This window comes from Hesperophylax consimilis, chromosome 3, assembly GCF_061612785.1.
Source record: "Hesperophylax consimilis isolate HC1 chromosome 3, BYU_Hcon_1.0, whole genome shotgun sequence".
Taxonomy (NCBI): domain Eukaryota; kingdom Metazoa; phylum Arthropoda; class Insecta; order Trichoptera; family Limnephilidae; genus Hesperophylax; species Hesperophylax consimilis.
Window position 1 is genome coordinate 4,732,163 of NC_142838.1, and position 23,005 is coordinate 4,755,167.

Below are 23,005 nucleotides of genomic sequence, written 5' to 3' on the forward strand. Positions count from 1 at the left end.
ACAATTGACATTATTTGGCAAACATGTTTTTCAATATAAATAAGTATTTTCAAACATAAACAAATCAAATATTGTTGAAGAAATACTTTCTTATTTCGCTTTTAAAGTGAACCATATTTTGAACAGCAGTAATTCCTTTTGGAATTTTATTACGTTGTTGGACGGCCTAGTAAGTATATAAGATTCCTGGTTCTTGATTTTATCCTTATTTGCAATCTAATTTATTTTGCATCGTCGTCCTTTTTCTGTGTCTTAAATATATTTGTACAGCGCCCTTGAGGTGATTTCTCACGAAAACGGCGCTTCATAAATTAGCCAAATAAAATTATTATTATTATTATACCCACTTATTTTATGAAATTTTTTTTATATTATTTTAAATGAAAAAAAATACATTCAAATATACAGTTTGCTTCACCGTCATAAAATTTAGCTCCTTTAACATGTTTTTTATTTTTTTAGTACTTCCCCATTTCATGTTTTCCTCCTTCAGAATACAGATTTTTGTCTTTAAGAATTTGCTTTGAAATAAACAAAAAAGTTTTTCTTAGCTTATTTGTTTTGTGGCATTATGTTAATTTGAATAAAATAAATAACTTTGCAAACGGCGTAATTTAATAAAACTATTCGACATGTTTTAAAACCAATGGTTTCTTCGTCAGGATAGTGAAAATTAAATGAAATAATTGAAAAACTGACAAATTAACCATAGTTTTTGAAAGATGTTGATTATTTTGATTAAATAGTGGTGAAGACAAGGTGGTTTATTTTATTTAAAATAAAATAAAATGTATTTCATTATCTCGGCGCTTCAACTTTTCTGCTCTTAAATGAATGATAAAAGCGTTAGCGTAATTAAGTCTCCAAATGTAAATGTCAAACTGGCAGAACACTCGAAGCACAAAAAACACCTCTAGATCTCGGCGTGAGTGAACGAATGTCAACACCCTCAGCAAAAAAGTTTTTTCGCCGAAAATTTCGCTAACTTGTGAATAAGGCATCAGCAGAAGCGTCGAGGAAATGGTGTTGTCGTATCCTATAAGGCAGATGCAACCGTTTTGAAAAGCAGGGTTTCGAAAAGGATTTTAAAGAAGCTGACGTAATTTTAATTCCTTAACCATGCAGGGATCCACTATTAACGAAAAATCATCGGCCAATTAGCCTCCTTCCATGCTTAGGTAAAATCCTTGAAAACATAATACTAGTACAACTAAACTCCTTCACTTAGGACAGCAAATTTTTGCTAAACTTTCAAAAGGTTTTAGGGTCGGTTATACCACCTCCTCAACTGCTGCGTGTTATGGAACACATCCCGCAATGTTTCAATACTAAGAAAAAAACAGTAATTCTCTCACTAGACGTAAGCAAACCTTTCGATAAAGTATGGCACAACAGCCTCTTACATAAAATAAATGCTCTCGGATATCCATTAAGACTGACGCAACTAATAGCCAGCTACCTGAGAGATCCTTTAAATTAAAAATAGGTAACGTATTCTCCAGACCCTGCCCCCTATCAGCTGGGGTTTCACAAGGCAACCAACTCTCTTCATCCTTATACAAAATCTACTCTAGCGACATTCCTAAACTCATTGATCATAAGGTTAAAATCACTCAATTTGCGGATGACACTAACACCATGTCTAGTTCAACAGTCGAGAGCATCGCCGCAAAGCGTGTTCACAAACAAACCACTCTAACTGAAGAGTGGTGCAAAAATTGGAGAACTAAAAGTGGCGCGACTGTTTTCTCAAAAACACGGCCAAGACTGCCCGCATTCATTAAACTGTTTGGGGAAAATGTTCCATGGGAAGAGTTTAATATCTAGGTGTAACGCTTGACTCCAAGCTCACCTGGAAGAAACATATAACTGAAAAAATAAAAGCAGCAAATAAATGTCTAGCAGCACTCTACCCGTTGAAATGAAAAAAACGTCCTCTATCAACGGACAACAAAATATTGTTATACAAAACAACCATAAGTCCAGGCTTGTAATGATCTACCCTTTCTACTTCAAACTTTTTCCTTCTCTTCTTTCTACGATAAATTTTCTTTAAGTCCCATAGGTAACTTTTCCATAAGGCTTTGGTTATGTATATATCCGGGGTAGGAAGGTCCTCCCTGCCGTCTTTCAATCCCTTGCCTCTCTCTTTATTACACACCCCTTCAAGTGTGTACATCCTAGTTTGTCTACGTGACGTACGACCTTGAACGTACTCATTTCACGTGACGGTTCAGTATAAAAAGGCTTCACCGAACTTTGTGTTGGTTTTTTGTTTCTCGGTTTAGAAACCTAGTTATCTATGTATGTGTGGTATCCCTTGGTTCTTTTGAGATAGAGTGAGTTGAATCCATTACCGCTGTGTTTTAAAGCCATCTCATAAACCTGATTTTTCTGAGTCGCCTGCTCTTCAAACTAGCTACGTGAGTCTACCTGTCATAGGGTTATGTGAGTATAATAAAGTGTTAGATTTTGTATGTGTGATGAACATACGATAAATTTATGGTGTTAGTTGTCGGCGCCATCCATGTATATATTTTGGGAGGGGAAGGAGAGGAAGGAAATGAATTTTTTTCAAGTTAAGATTGGCTCCTCCTCTTTACCAAACAAAACCGATGGATGATAATTTGAGCAAGGCGATCGATATCTGCGTGTCTGGATATCACAACCGGCCGGGTCTCCCCTTGTTCCAAATCGGCAACCGTCACGCCAGAATAAAGAAAACCAGGTCTCATCACCAATTTCAGAATTGCCCCAACCTCAAACACCTCCAGGAAAATCTACTTTACTGAGTGTAGAAGGGGAAAACCATGACATCCCTTGTCACGAATCTAGTCGCGAAAATGTGACACGTAAGGTCCTAAGTTACGTGCCACCTCTAGAAAACGTTGTAACTCCCTCGTCGTCGGGGATTTACATCCCTTTCTAGGTCAATAACATAGATAACACACGACAATCTTGTCGACATTCAGCCTGCTTTTTAGCGATAGGTTGTGTGCCTACCCATTCAGCCAATTATCATGTGAGATATATGTAAGGTCTACTCGAAATGCCAAATTTAGGATGAGGACTGTCTGTATTTTAATATTTGGTTCCAGTATTTATTTTATGAGGTTACTAGCACCCTCGTGTATTAGGTATGGGTAACTTCTACTGAATACCTATCTTCTCAGGTAGGTATAAACGGATAATTGGTTTGATTTTTGCATTTAATTTAAAGAGGCTGCCTACCTCTCGAAAGGTACCTGTTGAGAAAAGTTGTTCGGTTGGTAGTTTTATTTCGGAGATTACCATCTCCCTCTTTTGCCTCTAGATTTGTTTTTGTGCATCCCAATTCGTAACTTAGAAAGTCAAACAATAGATGAAAAGTATTAAATTAGGAAGTCAAATAACAGAAGAAAAGTTTTCATTTTGTTCCGTCTGGTTGCATCCGATCGCTTTTAATTCGGGAGGTCATACGCTAGCAAAACTTCCCCTTTGACTAACTGTACACCGCGCCTCTCGGCCTATATATGAAAAGGTCATTGGCCTGTCTCCCACTCACAGCTGATTGACAATGCGTCTAGCGTATTCCTTTTTATGGGAAGATTATTTGGGTTGCAGGCGTTGCAAACTCGGTTCCTGTATCTCTATTGTATCCGTCTTTTAAAAGGGTCCTCTGAAATTTAATAAATAATATAAAAAAACTCACCCAGTTAGTCATCTCTCATTCTCAGCGTGAAGCTTACCTGGTTACACTATATAGCTAAATCACTTTAATTTTTGATCTCCCCCCTATCGGCTTCTTTCCTCATTTTAGCGAAATCCTTGCAATCTGTTCAATTTTGGTCCCCTCCCTACGCATATAAAAGGGTAATGAAATAATTCTGTAAATACAATTGTACCTCCCTAATCTCTGTTGGGATTCGAACCCGAGTTTATAATTTGTTCGATCCTCTGGCTCTCGGTCTCCGTGGATAGATCTCGCCAAATCAATTCCCCCCTAGACCGATTAAAACTTGCTGCCTTTATATACGGTCACTCTGTTTCAAAACGAAATCACTATTATTATTATTTTCATGTCTTTAAGACAAGTAATTTAGTTTGAACTACACATTTATGAAATCACGTTTAATTTAACACACTTTATATTATAATCGCGATCGCCCAACCCTTAGCGCCCCTGGGGTGATTTTTCACAAAACGGCGCTCTACAAATTATCCAATTATTATTATTGTCATTATTATTAATTGTATTCTCACTGAGTCAAACCACTTTCACTTCACACAAACACCGGTTCAATAATCTTTCACTTTAATTCAATATACAACAAAGCTTTCTAACACCATTTGAATTCACTAATTAACTGTAATTTCACACAACACTTCTGATTTGTATCCATTTCTCGGGGCTGTCAACGTACCCAAGTTCAAGACTCGACTGCCCATATTTTATCCCTTTCTCTGGGAATGTGTTTACTCAAGGCCTATATTCTATCCCATGTTGCTAGTCTAGACAAAATTTTTTTAGAGCACGTTCGTTTATTATTTATCGTTTATTTATGTGGATATTCAAAACATCACAGGCTTCACCTACGCTTGCTACGTTTGGGGGCACGCTGCTCAAAGTCACATAAAAATAATTAAAAACTTTCAAAACAAAGTCATTAGACTTGCGTTAAATGCGCCTAAATTGAATAGAATTTCAACTATCCATAATGACTCCAACATTTCGTTGATAAAGGACTTCTCTGTTTCCTAAGCAATTTAATTTTATGCCGGCCTTCCCATCCACACTAATTCCACAGTAAAATATAGCGAAAATGAAAAGTTTAAATTTAAAAAACCAAATAATACTCCGGAAGGAATAAAAACCTCCAAATAGCCGCAATAAAGTTTTAGCTCTTATTCAAACTAATCCACAATAATAAAAATATAAAAGTAAATTATCTATAGATAATCCAACATAATTATGCTAGAGTCAGTAAAGTCATGTGTAGGAACTCTGAAAGTAAATTCAATCAAAAGTCAAAAATTGAAAAGAAGCATCTTCTATAAATGGTTGAAAGAAAACAATAATCAGGATTGAGAGATTTTTGGTAATTTCAAGAATCTCAAAAAATATTCAAGGGTTTACCAAACACTTTAAGGTTTAATTTTATATCCTGTGAAAAACGGCTATTGACGTAAATGGTACCCATTTATTTTAAATCCATTAAAATAAACCTGTCATCATTAAAGGGTGAAAACTAAAATGAACTACTAAAACAACACTTATAACTGATTTTCTACATAAACTACTACTTAAAATTTTAAAAACAAAATAAAACACAATACAGGTTGAAAGGAATGAAGTTAATCCTACATGATTCTTGTGAACGTTCATACCCCTAGACATGAGAAACATCACTTTTTTAATAGGTTTTTTGGCTTTGGGCGCTCGCAAACCTTAATTTTTCGGTTAAGAATTTCAAAGTTTGAAAGTAATGAATTTTTAATTTTTTTAATGTTATGAGAACTATTAATTTAAAGTACTGGCAAGTTCTACGACAGCAATACTGGGACGCGCAGGCGCCTACCAGCGAACCAGCCGGTGTATTCCGCAGGTTCCGTAGGAACAGGAACCTAATTCTGCCTTGAGCGGGTAAGTGGTTTATTTATGGACTGTGTGACACGTATAATTCCTGCAATACCTTCTCTCGCGCTTTCCGAAATCTTCTGTAAAAATTGATGTCTTAAACAAAGTTCATCTTCACAAAAACAATCGTTTATTTTAACCCTAGAAGCCTTATCTACGCCTGCGAGGCATACACACAATCGTAAATTCTATTTCTCTTTCTAACGGTTGGAATAAGCGCCTCGTGCTCTTTAACCAACCCAGTGGCCGACGGGAACTCGCCGATGGTACCTGTATCACTAAGGTAAGTACAGCCATTTTTGAGTTTTTGAGGTATAGTACGCCTGCGAGACGTATGTTTAGTCTTTGTGTAACTTTTGACTAAGATTATGTGTTTTTATTTTCGTTAATTTTTCGTCCATTTTATCTTTATTTTGGCATTGTTTCAGATACCAATATGTCATTATCTAATATATTAAATAGTAATGATATTTTTAAAATCTTACACGAAGAAGATAGTCTTTCTCTGGGAAAATCAGCTCCTGAAGACGAAGACAGCCAGTTTGGACGACATTCAAAGCGAAGATGAGAATAACTATGTAACTTAAGAGGTTTTCCCTTTACAACAATCTGCTCCCACTGAAGAAGCCGACTCCAAATTTAAAAAGCTGACCTAGCATCTGATTCTGCTTATGCTTCGCAATCTGCCAACTCAGGACGAATTTATCGTGTTCATGGAAATACTCATCGCGGTAAAAATGGACGCGGGATGTTTGGTCAACAAATAAGGGTCAATCATCTCACAGAACTTCAGCTATGAATAAGGTCCGCACCTCTCGAGGACCAGCTCAAATTACAAATTAAATCTAGTGGGCACTATTTGATCAAATAAGCGGGAAATGCATGAAAAATTGAAGAACTCGAAATCTCGACCTGTTGGTAGTTCTACGTTTTGTTTTGATGGCTCTCTGACACTTCTATCATACAAACCAAAACCTGCAAATATGGTTTACCTTTTGTAATGTGATGAAATTGCAATGATTAATAAGTCAAGTAGCAAACCAGACATGATTCATTTCTAGAACCAAACAAAAGGAGGAGTAGATTCATTTGATCAAATGTGCGCCTCAATGTCATGAAGCCGCAAAACTAATAGATGGTCAGTGGCTGTTTTCTATGGTATCTTAAACATGGTTTTTGTTAATTCTGGTGTAATTTATGGCAACAACATGATCAAATAAACTCTCAAACAAAAGAGAATTCATTAAACAACTCAGCACAGATTCAGTCAAGCCTTGGTTTCTGACTTGAAGCTCCGACTTTAAAATATAGGCCAAATTTTCGCAAAACCTACTGATTCAGGTAATTAACTTCCGGCAGGAGAACCAGAGCCCAAAAAACATAAATACTGCGCTTTTTACTGCTAAAAAAAAGAGAATGTCAAAATTAGTGTGCTGTAAGTGCAAAAAGTCAGTATTTTCTGAGCACAAAGTCTCTGAAGATTGCTCTAAAATTATAGCTAGTAGTTAAAAGCATGATTACTTTTAATGTTTGCCCTAAGAATAAGAAATTAATCTTAAAAAAATATACGATTATTTAAAAAAAACATATGTTCAAGTTGATTTTTAAGAAGATGATTTTTTTGTTTGAATATAAGCATAATGTTTTGATTCGTTGTAATAAATACCTGTGATAGTAGTTTTCATTGATAAAACTGTGTTTGATTATTAGTTTACATACCCACCTTAACTTTCCATCGAAAAATAGGGCACAAGTAGGTTTATTTAGGCCTACTGGCTGTAATTTACATGTGTACGCCTCTGAAACCTATGTTAAGGCTTTATGTACCTATAAAGTAGATTGTAAGTATTTACTACATGAACAACACATCAGCGGGAGTGTCAAAAAAAAAATTTTTTTCAACATCTTTGCTATGGTATGATTTAGACTATTTATAAACATTATATGTTGACACACCAACGGTTTGGTTATACTTAGTGGATTCTAGATCGCAACTTACTTATTTTATAGAATTCAAGACTGTTATTAATTTTCAATTTCTAAAGAATAATTGACGCGCGAATGGAAGGAAGTGGTCTCTGAAAAATACGACCAGGTAGAACACGTTTTAGAGGTAGAACAAGAGTTGGATTATATAAATGTTCTTACGAAGTATGATGCAGCAAAAGCATGTACCAATGCAGAGATGTATTGCTTTCCATTATTTAATAGTATTTAATACTTTTTATAAAATTGATTTTTGAGTTGAAAATCAATTCTGAAGGCAAAAGTAGCTTGTTAGGCACTCGGAAAACAGAAATTGCCGACTCTCTTGAATTTGCCATTTTTGTGTATGCTCGATGCTCAATGTCTTGCTTATTGTTTAATTACGATTTCAGCCGACCGAGAAATTCACCGAATTCAACGAATTTACACCCCAAACACCGATCCACCTGTGCGGTGGAGGATGTCGAATTCGTGTCAAGGCATATATCCTCACGCTCACGCACCAGCGGAACCGCACTTTGCGGTACCTACTGCCTATTACCTTCTGCCTACTACTGTCTAATGTCTAGTCATGACCTTCTAATACTATAATTATATATGAAAACTAACTCAGAATGATGCTAACTAAAGTGACTTTTTATTATTAACACAGCTAGAGGTTTATGTTATAAGTCTTTTGTTATGTTTTGTTAAACCGATGCATAAATTTTGTTAAACCGATGAAATCTATATAATCATAATTTCTCACCAAAAAGATATTTAAATTTTGCATTACAGGTTTTCTTTTTTTAATCAACAATCCCAAGATGGTTATTATTATTATCTATGGCAAAATGGTGACTGAAAGAAGTAAGGAGGGGGGAAATAGCTATAAAGAGGAAGGTTTGAAAAGATTTGATTATTCAGATAACGGTGGTCTTAACCAGAGAGATAATGTTAAAAGTATATAATCACTTTGAATACGAGTGTGCCAATACCGAGGTATTTGACCGGTCCATTGTCTAGTTTTTTTTTAAATTTTATATGGCACCACAAAAGAGCGCCCCTAACTGTATAATGTAAAGGCAGGGGAGCTATGTAGCCACCCGATTGGGCAGAGTTGTGAGGTGATTTAGCTAGTTGGCTAATTCTCATTTTGAATGCGCTGTACGCTCTTGGGTTATAACAATATCAGCAATTCTTAATTTTATCAGATTTAATATTTTTTTGTTCTGGTTAGGTATTGAAAAGCAAGTCAAATAATTTTCCATTCAGATCGCCGCCAATTTATCTTACCGAAAAGAATGCAGCGGAAGTCCGATATTCAAAATTCTATAACCATCATTCAAAATTCATAAATACGATTTAAATCTCCAGCACCATCAATCATGGCAGTGCTGAAAGCAACCTTTTCCATAAGCCGAATAATATCGACGAAGATTAATGGTATGGGAAGTGTGCATCGGAACATCTGACCAGGATCGTGACAACTTGGCGCGGAAACCCACCATTTAAGTTTTCCATCGGGAGCTTTAAAAAAAATCAAGGTTCGATGGTTCCCGCGATCATAATGGGCCTTTGACAGATTGGATTTTGGACTTCTCAAAGCTCTCAAAGCTCTCAAAGCAAGAGGACAATTTATAATGGTGTATTGAATTTGAATTAATGTTAAAATACAAAGTTTTTTTGTCATTTAGAAAGAGTTGTTCTGCAAAAGTTTTAATATACATTTTATAACTTTTTTTTCTTTACTTTGGATGTAATATGATGAAATTTTTTAATATACACACGTTCTAAAAACAATTTTGTATTATTTTTTAAAGTTGTAGGTACTTTTGAGATATGATATATTACAAAGATTATTATTAACTTTTTTTATAGGTTTTCACTGTTCTTTAAAAGTCGTTCGGAACTATAATACTTTTATTATGATGATTTAATTTTGGGGTATTATGCCGTGTTGCGCCACATATTTATTTAGCCAACGTTTCAGACAGCATTACAGTATTCATCATTAGGGCAAATGTGTAAACGTACTTTGGAGGTTCAATTATCCACCAAACATATTATCAGCAACATGTCAAACGAGCTTTTAACTATTTTCCCTTTAAACAGATATCGACTTCCCATATTCTTCCGGAGTTTAATAGCTTAAAAATATCTGTCGTCAACATCGCCGACGGTCCACTACCTCGAAAACCACACAGAGGAGTGGGAATAATCTATAGAAAATACCGATTGATCACAACTGTCGTACGACGGGCATAGAGGTGAGTTGAAATACTGAAATACTAAATTTAATTACTATCTTTACATTTTACATGCCGATTTGCACAACAGATAATTTCGAAGAGCGTTCCAACTGTCTCGCTACTTTACAAGCAATTATTGAAGTAAAAGATTTTATCAATACAATTATCATCGTACTGAATATTAATTATCTTACTTTTTGGCTTAGAGCTATATTTTTTTACTCGAAGATGTTAAACCTCATCTGAAAAAAAACAGGGAGTTCAAAAATATCATGTTTAAAGTTGTAAAATGTTGGTAACAGTTTTATAGTCATTTTTACGCCCTCACTTGTTAGTCAAAACTTTTTTTAAAATCTTTTACATCTTGTTTAATATCGTTCAGTTTTGACGACAACTTTAATTTCTTTTATCTTAAAAGATGTCGAAGCTAAATACAGATAAGCTTAAGTTTGTAAATAAAACAAGATATCTCATACAACTTTCGTACTACAAAACACTTAAAGAAAACTTTAAACGTAGGCACTCAAAAAATATTACTTGGGCGGACAGTTTCAACAATTCTCTCGTAAATACCCGCCAGGCCTGAAACTTTAGATAAAGATAAATTTTTCGGAACTTGAATTAGTTTAGTACTGTTGGTAATATCTCTTTTGTGATTGAGATAATATGTTTTTATTTTTTTTAGGTGAAACCGCATAAGCTTCCCAACTGCTCCCAACTGTCTAGAGCCAGTGAGACTATGGCATCCCTAATTGGGGTATGTTATGAACCTGAAGTGGAAGGTAGAGTACCTGGCTTTTCAGATCTGGTCACCAAACACGGCCAAAGCCATTTCAAGCAACGGTTTAATTCTGAATGGTGATAGACTGGAAAATACTTTTGGACTGTGTGGTGAAATTATTAAGTGGATAAAATCGTACCTCTGTGACCGAACACAATCTGTACGAGTGGGCGATAAAAACTCGCCCTACGTGACTCTGACTTCTAGAGTCCCCCAGGGTTCAGTGCTGGAGCCCCTACTTATAATTTTGTTCATCAACGATGTTGCCAAAATAATAGAATTTTTCGGAGTCTTTCCCACTTCTATGCTGACGATCAAATATTTTCTACTGTGCACCGAATGAGAAAGACAAATTAAAACATATTACTGTTAAATGCATTGCTGCCATAGCAGAGTGAATTTCTTCGAACAAACTAAGACTAAATCCATCCAAAACAGAATTTCTCTGGACAGCAACAAAAAAACGCCAGTCAATATAAAACAAATCTCTCCTCATTACTTCTAGCTGCAACATCATCCCTAAAAATGGCATAAAACTCCTAGGTGTTCATTTAGATTCTAGATGAAGATCTTTCACTCAAATCGCAAATTTACAAAACAGTAAACGCAGGTTTCTTTCACCTGCGTCAAATCAAATTTATAAAAAGAAATATTGCCGCCCCACTTGTCGGAACTGTGCATTTCAATCGACTACTAGGCAAGAAATCCTTCGATCAGCATTTTAAACAGCCATAAGTCAACTCTCAGTACCTATGCGCAATCCGAATACCAATTTTAGAGATAGGGGTTAAGTGGTAGCAGGCCCAACAGCTTAGAACAAATTCCCTTAACATTTGCGAAAGATCGACAGCACATCTGAGTTCAGAGCAAAACTACTACCTTTTCAACTTGTTGTATCCAGAATAATGACCGCATTTTGTTTTCTGAGGTATTTAATTGCTCAGTCCGGGGAATTTTCTCCTTGAACACCCACTTTAATGTAGTAACCAATTATTATGCCTAAAACTATTTTTGTAATATTTTATACTTTAACACTGACACCACGGGCAGAAATCATAACAATCTATGTATCGAGAATAAAAAAATGATTTTATTGCATTTAATATTATTAAATTTGGCAGTTGAAAAATGCATCAAAACAATCTGTTACGAGGCGAATCAAGCCGAAAAAAAAAGAATATTGAACACCTGACAATGACTCATACAAACACCTGCGTTTAGAACAGTAATCAAGTTTTTTTTTATGTTATTGATGTCACAAGAACGCTTGTTGGAGAAATTATAAATAGCCAGTTAAAACAAAATATTGGGGCAGTCAAATTTAAAAATTACCACGGGTGGACGGAACACCTCCAGTTAAATCGCCATCTGTTAATTATAATTAAAAATTATAAATTCCTGTCAACTGAAATCGGTAGTCACTTCTGTTCCTCCATCGCGGCACAATCATTTTAAAGATTACAACTATTTGCAAGAATCTGTTTACGGCCGGCACTCTATCAGCTGAGCCAGACGCATTGGGACGTCTCCGTGTGCCGGCTCATATAATCAAATGACCATGCCGCCGCTGAATTCCTGCGACTGAACTGCCCACTACCGCTGATCACCTAGAGGCTGGCCTATCCTTGCTGCATTGATGCTGACAACCTAGAGGCTGATGAATTCCTCCTGGCTACCGACTGAACTGCCCACTGCCGCTGATCACCTAGAGGCTGGCCAATCCCTGCTGCATTGATGCTGACAATCTAGAGGCTGATAAATTCCTCCTGACTACCAACTGAACCAGTTACAGATGCTGACAACTTAAAGGCTGACAAATACCTGCTGGTTACCGACTGAACTGCCCACTGCCGCTGATCACCTAAAGGCTAGCCAATCCCTGCTGCATTGATGCTGACCACCTAGAGGCCGGCCAATTCTACCTGGCTACCGACTGAATTAGCCATTGATGCTGAAAACCTATAGGCTGGCCAATTCTTCCTGGCTACCGACTGAATTAGCCATTGATGCTGAAAACGTAGAGACTGGCCAATTCTTCTTGGCTACCGACTGAATAAGCCATTGATGCTGACAACCTAGAGGCCGGCTAATTCTTCCTTGCTACCGACTGAATTAGTCATTGATGCCGAAAACCTAAAGGCTGGCCAATTCTTCCTGGCTACCGACTGAACCAGCAATAATGCTGACAACCTAGAGGCTGGTAAATTCTTCCTGGCTACCATTGTTATATATAATTTGAATTAGTCATTGATGCTAACAACCTAGTGGTTGGCCGATTCCTGCTGGCTACCAATTGAACTGGCCACTGCTGCAGCAGTCGCATACGCCATTTGCTGTATCGTATGGCGCGATAATGCACAATGTGCTCCAATCTGAAATTATCGCTGAAAGATTTCCTATTATCTCAGTTTTTATCTTGTTATAAAACCCAGTTGTATTGAAATACGTATAACTATTTCTTATGAATTGGGTTGGCTGTAAAAAATAGGAAGTACCTATAAGCTACACCCCTTTGTACGTTCTGTATACCAGTACAATACTTGTAATTAAAATGTGAATTTTTATTTGAATCGTCTTTCTTTTATGATGGTTTGGATAAACAATAATAATAACACCTCACGGTGTTTTACTTAAATCATTACCTAGGTTGAGGGCTGATGTGTGCCGGTGCTTATTATTTACAGTCTTTTCTTGTGCAGGCAAACACGTCCCGTACAATCTATATTTGTAAACGTAAATGTGTATGTTAGTCGTAAATCTCTAGTTTAAGCCGTAGTTGTTAGTCATATTATAGCAGTATTGTGTAAATTTCCACTCGGTCACAAAAATATGTATAGTTTAAGTCATAAGTTGTAAATAACTCGATATTAATATAAGTTATCAGCAACTAGTTGTAAGTCACTAGTAAACTTAGTTAAAAGCAAAAAGTAATAAGTTATGGGTCTATGTGATAAGAATAGATTACTCGTGTATGCATAAATTAGGTTGTTAATCGCCCGTGAGGTGATTTTCTCGCGAAAACGGCGCTATACAAAAAACCCAATCATTATTATTTTATTTAATGAGAGTATCTTCCACTTCCAGTTGAACTTTTTTTTTCTTTCCTTTATTCGTAAAATATATTTGTATACAGTATTTTACATGGTTTTTGACTACCACACTCGACATACTTGTCGAATGTATGTACGTGTTACAAATATATTATATATTATTTTATATGAGTAAATTGTGAAATAATAAAAATTAATTCGATAGCTTTACCCCTTAACCACCATTGTGAATCCCAAATGTTCTGGATCGTATTCATAAGATTTCGGTTAGACCTAATAAATAAAAATAACTTCGGGGATCTTTCAATACCTGGTCATGACATGTGCGCAAAAGATACATTCTAATTTGAAAAACATTCAATAATCGGATATTTGAAAGGAGGCGAACTTTTTTAAAGATTATGTTAGTTTCTAAAATGGTTCAAAATACTCTTGCTCTATCATTGTCTTTATTTTGTGCTGAATTCAAATATGAGTAATATGATAGTGCTACATAAACAATACAAACATGTACTTTTCTAGATAGTTACCCACCTTTTTTAACTTGCGCTATAATTTTATAATCTTTAATCATAAATTTAGTTATTTAACTTAAAATTGTACACATAAGACTAGACAATACAGCAAATATATAACAGACCAGCCGTTATCTGAGTTAGTATCACGTTTGAGTTCTACCCAGGATTTTTGATTTTTTTGATTTTTCTATGCGCTCGATTCCTCGGCTGGCTAAGTCCTCCATCATCACACAAACAACATTTTCCGATTACTGTAGTCGATGTAGGAGATTTCCAAAGATTATCAGGTTATTCATAACCCGGCAATGATTGTCTTTCTTAAAAAAAAGGATAAAAAAGAAACATAACAATGGTCACATATTATGATCCAATATAAAAATTACAAAAAATAAAGCGAAAAAAAAAGTTACAAACCAAGTAGAGTAGTTAAGATTACAAATTGCAGTTAATATGAACACTTCACAAATTTCTTCAAAAAAATTATACATTTTCTTCTTCTTTTTTAAATCGATTCGTATTTCGCGGAACATATTATGTGGAACGTCATGATTTCTGTGAATTCGACCTCTTTCGACAAGGGAGTCTTAGAATAGGTATACTTTTACATGTATTTTTGATTCTATTTTCTTTTAAATGTCCATTTTCATAATTCAGTTGTATTTTTTTGTTAAATAGATGTTAATATACAAGATTTTTGATGCTTATTTTTTCGATACTGCTCTCATATTTAAGCTTGATCTTTTCGATACACTATAAACTAGTAGTGGGTTTTTTTCAATTTTTAGTTTGTAATTTAATAATATGTAAATACTCGTATAACCTTAAAAAGCAATTTTAATGTGATTAATGAAGTGCTAAACGTTCGAGCACATAACACATATCACACCAAAAAATAAAATCCAAATACTTATAAAAAAGCTGTAATTTCAAATATGAATAGTTATTACTTGACATAAAATCGCTTCCATTGTAATATCTTGATCAGAACCAAATAAGCGGATGGGGCATTAAAGCAAAGTCGAGGATCGGCCCCTCACCAAGTAATCGGTGCCCCACCGTGCATAAGCGATAGTACAAAAGCCAAGAGTAGTTTCGTTTACAGCCGGTATTATCAGAGTCCTCGTTAATTTTGTAGACAGATAAACTTTCAACAATGGAGGAAATGTTTATGCCTCCAGTGGAGCGGCGTTACGGCTTTCTCCAGCGGAGGCGGATACCATAGCTCCAGTCAGACTACTTGGCTCTGTTCTCTGTCGCGACTCCCTCTTGGACGGCCTCCAGTTACTTCAAACTATTTTAACGTAGTTTGCATTTGAATGTCGTAAATCGGTGAGGCGTGAAGACGACTCGCTTTTTCGTTGTGCAAACTAATACTGACCCGGATATCACGATTCTAGAACATAAGTCAGTTGAAATTATGTGATCATACAATTTTTGTGCACTTGTATAAAAATCGTGAATTTAGAAAAATATTTCGTTCATATTAATTTATGACTTAGGTAAGTGACTGACACAAAAGTCTCATCTAATAAATGTTGTTGTTTTTTTCAAGATTACAAATAAAAATCTATTCAAATTCTATTGTACAATTGTACATGGCATAATTATTAGGTTTTAGAAATGGGCTTTTTTGTATCTTACGATAAATACTTTTTTCCATTTAAAGCATTTTCTTGTTGATGAAAGAGGAGTTTACGTTTGGAAAAAAATTTGTTTAAAAGCATATTATGGTATAAGCATAATTTTGCTCGTAGTTTATATTTATTGAAAATTACTGTTCGAAAGACGGATTTTTTCAAAAGTAAATATAGTTATGTGTACTTTAAGGCTGGAGGTTGCGTCACCGTAATTGGGGCAAAGAAATGCGTTCTATGCTCTCTGTGTTCTAAAGAGACTTGTAATTCAATAGGAATTGCGCTGCCCCAACCAACACACAGAGTAATTGCAAGATTTCTGTACTTACCAGGTTTGATTACGTATTATTTATTTTGGGAAGAATGTTCGATGAATTGATCAATCACAAGTCACTTTTAAACATGAACTAATGCACACACACTATCGGCGATCACGTGCTGCGAATAATTAAATTTAACGGCGGTATCTTTCGGTGGTTTAATATATGTATGTACACAGTACCTTCCGATATGTCATATTGGGGTAAGTTTTATGGTGGTATTTCGATCTTGGGTCGATGACGGTTGAATCCCTACGTCCCGAATTTTTCGTAGCTGCATTTGGTTGCAAATACTAAATTCAAGCGTGGAGTTTAGATTCCTGCTCTATAGTTGGCGGGAGAATAACAAAGCTTATAATGTGGCGTAGCCAGAAAAATGACAAAAAACCTCGTAAAGGAAAATTATGGTTACACTTACTATTTAATAAAAGTGATTATGAAATTAGAAGACAACATTAATTTAGAAAAAAATATCATTATTTTATACTAAAAGCTTCTGTTTTCATCTTGTAATTTAGAAAAATTTTCCTTGGTGAGTTTAATGGTGTTGGGCAAACAAGTATTTAGTTTATGGCATTTAAAATTATATATTAATATTCGACCGGTCAGTGGCTGAGTCAACATCGCGTTTGGGTCCCACCCAGGCATAGTGTGTTGTGTGTGGGATATTCGTAATCCGGGAAGGTTTGTCTTTCTTTTAGTTGAAAAATTTAATTAAAAAATATATATTTCAGTCTTGTACGATTTTCAGGGATAATTGAGTATTTTTCACTTTATTTTATAATTCGAATTGTTGAATTTTTCACAAAAAAGTTTTATATGTACGGACTTATTATTCGAATACGCGTTCAGTGGGGAAGTATGGAGGTTTTTTATATAATTTTTCATCATACTTGTTTTGTAAGCTTCTCCCCAACTGATAATGGCATATTGTAGAATAAACTGTAGTAATGCGTAATAAATTGAATGTAGATTTTTTGTTGATAAATTGAGAATTAAGAATATTTAAATTAGTTTTCTTTACTGTACGGCAGATGTATGTTTACATTTTAGGTTTTTATTTTTGATTATCCCTAGAGTTGAACAATTAGGTTGACAGTGATTGGGATCGTATTGCGTGAGAGAATGATGTAAGATTATTTGAAAATTTTGAAATATATTGTTATTAATAGTTTCTGATGGGATTTCATATTTTATCATTATTTAACAGCAGGAGGTTATCGTCAAACCATGTTCTTAGATTATTTATATCTTCTGTGGCTTTTAAATTATTTTTCCCACGTTAATCTTTTATTGTAAGAACTGTGTCATCAACATAAGAGAAAATTTAGGTTTTTACATACAAAATGAATAATATAGGTCTTAGTACAAATAATTTTAATATTTAAACGTTAATACATGTTTCAATTTGTGCGCTTTAGAAACCATAAAAATTGACGAACAAATGAATCCAAAACTTAATGTAGTTAAAAAAATAATAGCTCCCTGTAAGTCACCTTTATTAACAATGTTTCCCAGTTTTATTTACACCTATCACATTTCTCGCCCTTTTCCCCACCCCCCAAATCATACCATTCACTACCCCCACTTAATAAAATCTAATCTTTCTTTTAATGACACGAGTGTGTCGAAAGCGCAAGCAAAGTAAACAAAATTTAAGTAACAAATATACATTAGAAAATAAAACAAAAATTAAAAATTTAGGTCATAGTACTGTGCCTCGTGGATCACTAAAATTTTTTGTTTCTTGGTCGATAGTTTTGTTATTGATTTTAACAAATTGTGGACGCTTTGTCAAATAACTTCCTATTTATTGGATAGCTTTATCGTTGATGATGATCAGATTTTAGATTATTTTTTAATAAGTTTTTGGTGAGAGATACTATAAAATATATTTCATAGTTCTTTGAAAATTCCTGAAAATTTAATGCCTTGAAGTTATGAGTATAAAGTGATATTACATTTGCTATTGCGTCTTGTGTGCTTTATGAAGCCGAATTTAAAGCAGTGTAATATTTTACGGTCCTCCAAAAAATCTACAAACCAATTTTTCATCAATCTATTAAAAAAAAATGGCTATGTTAGAGATGTTAGTCAATAATTTATGGTCACCGGTTTTGAAGATAGGTGATATTATAGATTTTTTTATAATTTGTTTTGAGTCAGACTGAGATTAACAAAGTGACAAAGTGGTGTTTGTAAGTATAATTTCATTGTTTTGAGTATTTTTACAGAAATGTGGTTAAAACCTGGAGAGAAACCGCCTTTCATGTTGTCTATTGTATTTCAGATAAGTTGTATTTCGGATTCAGTAGTATTATCTGATAGTATTAATACGCTTTCGTCTGAACGATGTAGGCCCTCTGATGGGTCAAATTTAAATTGTTTGTTTCGGTTAAATTCCGCTAACTTGAAAATTAAGACCCGATTTCATACTAAAATAGGATCACCAGATTTCTTCAAAAGCATCTTTTCTGATCATATAATTTTTGGATAATATCGAAGAAAATATGTTTTAGAAAGTTCACAATCCATTGGATTAATTACTTTACAGTAAAAATTATCCACAATTACGTATTGAAATTTGACGTTTATCATTATTCACGCGAAAGACACACTGTTCAGTGTTGCCAGCGTATATCGATTTCCAATCAATGTAAAAAGCTTCTATAACCAGTTAGTGTCAAGCAATGTACAATGTCAGTGTGATTTTTTAAAGTGAGATATATATATAAACAAATATATAATTATAAAAAATAAATATAATATATAATTATAAATCCACCATTATAAAGCCGGCTGCAAAAATAACCAGTTCCACTCGATACTTAAATACGTAATTAATTATTTTTTGATATTACAACACCGATCCGATGCGCCGTCATGTTTAATATGTGTCATTTGTGATAATTACAGAATTATTAACGTGATAACCAAGAAATTTGTTTACCAACTACCTGTAAATCGCTTAAAAGAAATATTTTGTTTTCAGATTATTATTTCAATTTAATTACTATGGTTAAAAGTAATGTGGACAATATTTTACCAGAATTGTTCGAATTTCGGAATGTTCGAATGAGAGGGAAATTTACCAAGCGATCGAAGTGCCATAGTAGTGTATTTTTGAAGTGTGCTTTAAATCAATAATCCTAATTATGTGCTTCCAGAACAGAATTATTTCGGCGTCATATCAAAAGAGTGTCATATAAAAAGGTAAACTGTTACATTCTTGCTGTCATACTGGAAAAATAATACCACAAATTTTAGCTTATCCTCCAGCACTTAACTTAACGAATTATTGACAGGAGATTGTAGTCAATCTAAAAACTTTAGGAATTTTATTTGTCAATACAAGAGTGCTAATAGATTTGCCTCATTTGGAGCGCAAATAGCTAATATCCCAGGTAATGGTCCATATTGTTTAAAAATTTCTGGTTAGGTTTATCATCTTACTTCCAGAAGTATACAAGTTGCAGGTGAAATACCTTCCTATGCTCAGCTTTATCTATACGATCCTGATGAGGCTATTAGAGTGCGTATGAGTCACCCATCTAATGCCGATTGCTAAAAAAATATAATGCAAATAATTGATAGTGATTTACGCCAAATAAGCCCTCATCAGTATAAGAAACTAAAAGAATCTGTCGAGGAAGAAGAAATACGCATTGCGGCTGAGGGTGGGCAGGTGAGAGATATACGTCTATTATTTACACGTTCATCAGAGATAAAATGCTCCAACCAGTTCTCACGATATCGTAATGGTATACGTAGCAGACAGACGGGAATTTGCCATCGGGTATAGATATCGCTGTTTAACCTAAAAATGTTAAGGACTTCAAAGGATGGCAACTTTATCAAAGCATTTAGATCCTATGGTTTTCCCACTACTAGTTCTATCGGGTGGTGGGTGGTTGGACCCCAGGCTTTAAGCATCATGCTGATTTCTGTACTGCTCAATGTCATACTGTAACTGCTATGTAGTTTTATGCAAGTAAATTAGCAGTGCGAAGAAATATATTTAATCCAATCTATTATGCGGGTAAACTTTTTCAACAGTATTTAATTCATGCTTACATCATTTATCTATTATCATTATTTATGAATCTGGTCGCCTAGATTACACTAGAAAAAACCAACGACACCTCAGAGTGGAATGCTATTAAGGTTTGCAAAACCATGTAAGAAATTTAGCCACTGATAGAGAAGTATGTGCAGGTAATACAGTCATTCTTCCACTTTCATTTACTGGTGGACCACGCCATGTAAATAAACTTAATCAAGTTTCAATGGCAACGGTACGTAAATTTGGTCGTCCTGATCTATTCGTAACTTTTACATGCAATCCCAAATGGTCAGAAATACCAACCGAATTGGATCGAACCGAATGTTCCTCCCGCCCCTCTGGGCGGGAGGAACAGGCTCTCAGGGAAGCATCTACAAGGAACACTTCTTTAACAGCGTGGTTCCAATTGAATCTTCAAGATATTGAGGGACGCTCTATTCTGTATCAAGATGTACCAAATAACTATGTCTTTTCAGCTGGTAAAAAGTGGACGAGGCGACAGCGGGGAGGCGGCAAAATCATTGGATGAATACCTTAAATTTCTCCTAGAAATATAGAAATGTATCATTTACGGCTGATTCTTATAAAGGTGGCTGAAGCTACATCCTTTGAATCTTTGCGAACTGTTGATGGCAATTTTCTATGTAGCTACTTTTCATGATGCGGCACGTGAACTGAAGCTCATTGATGACATACGAGAATGGTCGCAGTGCATGACGAAGGCTTCATTGTATTTGACGCCTAAAATTCTTAGACATCTATTTGTTTTAATTTTAATACAATGTATCCCTTCGATCTTCGGCTGAAGATTTTTTTTTATCATTGTGTTGCTGAAGAAAGAGCTATTAATCTTTGTCTTTTAAACATACAGGATATTCTTATGAAGGAGAATTCATCTTGCTGAATGCAGGGCTTACCTGAACCTGATGAAAGTTGCAGTTTTGGACAAGTATCTGATTTTAATGTAATTTCTGAAAACACTTTAGGTGAATTGATGGCTGCCAAACTCAATGACGTACAACATCAAGCATATAATTCTATTTTGAATAAGTTTTTTTCACATGAAAATGATGACAATGAATGTTTCTTCATTGATGGCTCAGGCGAAACAGGGAAAACATACCTTTACTAAACTTTAATTCACACTCTAAGACGAAAAGGTAAAAGAGTTTTATTATACTGCTTTTAATTTACCCCTCAATTTACCGGACAATACAACATGTAAGGTCACATCAAAGAATGGGAAAATTATAACGGAAGCAGATATTATAATATGGGATGAAGCACCGATGGCCCCAGGTGTAGCTATAGAAGTAATTGAGCGTACTTTACGTGATATTATGGGAAATGATTCTGTCTTTGGTAACAAAGTAATTGTTTTTGGCGGAGACTTTCGTCAGATCCTTTCAGTGTGTCGACGTGCTTCACGAGGACAATTAATTGCCGCTTGCATAAAGAGCAGCACACTTTGGTACCATTTCATAACCCTTTCAATTAAAAACAAATGTCAGAGCTTTAGAAAGTGAAAATATATTTTCTAAATGGCTTTTGGACTTGGAAGATGGCAAACTTCCTTCGGTAGAAGGAACATTAGAGTCATCTGTGCTTATTCCCAATGTAAATATTTGTCAAGATATTATTCACTATATATACAGTGAGACACATACAACTGCTGATGCCTTAGTAATGAGTCAACGTACCATATTGTGCCCTAAAAATAGACATGTTTATGCAATCAATGAGGATGTACTTCAACGGAAAGCGCCCCTGAGGTGATATCTCACAAAAGCGGTGCTATAAAAATTAGCAGCTGTAACTTAATTCAAGCCAAAATCATTACGGGGAACAGAAAAGGTACAGTACATTTCATTCCTAGAATTTAAAACACTTTGTCGGATGTTACAATATAATTCAATATGTGCAGGAAACAGTTTCCAGTCAAATTAGCTTATGCTATGACCATCAATACATCTCAAGGACAAACTTTTGAACGGGGTGGACTGTTACTTCCTGAACCAGTATTTTCTCATGGACAGTTTGAGCGCAGTCATTGTTATTTATACAAATTCTGACTGATTGGTTTACGGATAATATTGTTTATAAAGAGATTTTTTCCTAATGAAAGTGTATAATATTATGTTATAGATTGTAAAAAATAAAAGTATAATAAATTGTACTTGCTTAAAAAGTTTTGTTTTTTGTGTCCTTTGAAATGAAAATGACTCAATTTATCCCACCTGTAAGGTTTTCCCGCCTAAGAATTAAGAGAGTTTTGGTGTATTTACTTTGACAATCGTTAGGTAAGAGCGTAATATTATTTCACCCAAATATGTAGATTTTTAGGACTTATCCTAATAAAATAATTCTTAATATATTTAAAAAAAAATGTTATTACTTTGACAGTCTTTTGGTAAGAGTATATTATTTTACCAAAGTTATATATAATATTGTAATATGTTAATATTTTTTTTTATTTTCGAATTACATATAAATATTTTGCAATTTAATTTCGATTTAAAAATTAAATCATTTCGGTGGTATGGAAGAGGAAACATTTTTCTCATTGACGAGATTTATGTTGGGGTGAGGGGTGTTTAATGGTTCAGAATGTCTTTCTATTATATTTCTACCCATTGATCTAATATCTACCTATTAAATGTAACTGTTAGTATCACTTAAACTGGGCGAAGCCCAACGAAGTGCCGCCCGCAGGGCCTAGCAGCAAAAACCCGCCGAGCGGGTTTTTAACTGCTAGTTTAAATGAATAGTGTATTTCATTTTTGATTATTGGTTGCAGGTTTTGGC